This window comes from Penaeus monodon, chromosome 15 (genome assembly GCF_015228065.2).
Source record: "Penaeus monodon isolate SGIC_2016 chromosome 15, NSTDA_Pmon_1, whole genome shotgun sequence".
In the NCBI taxonomy this organism is placed as follows: domain Eukaryota; kingdom Metazoa; phylum Arthropoda; class Malacostraca; order Decapoda; family Penaeidae; genus Penaeus; species Penaeus monodon.
In genome coordinates, this window is record NC_051400.1 from 46612762 (window position 1) to 46613059 (window position 298).

Genomic DNA, 298 nt, shown 5'->3' on the forward strand with positions numbered 1-298 from the left:
CTGCTAACGAGATCATTACCATCATTCAGTTTATCAATTAAATTAGAGCCCTTTCCTCTTCTGTGCCTTCTAATCCCAACCTAACTCCTTGTCTTTGTTTCATTTCAAACAAATCCAACTTAAACAGAGGAAGAAACCTGCAACGTTAAACAAACAACAGCCACTGTACAAAAGGAAACTTGACTGGGATCTGAAAAGGTAGACAAAGAATGAAAAACCAATGAAAACAGATTATATCCATGAAAATGAACTCGCTAGAAACTACCAGATTATTCTGAACCTGATTAAATAACATGTG

At 35.6% G+C, this 298-nt stretch overlaps 1 protein-coding gene across 1 annotated transcript in view; it reads right to left on the reverse strand.

Annotated features, from left to right (window-relative positions):
- LOC119582054 overlaps positions 1-298 on the reverse strand; it is a 15764-nt gene that overhangs the window by 14939 nt on the left and 527 nt on the right. The window lies entirely within an intron of this gene.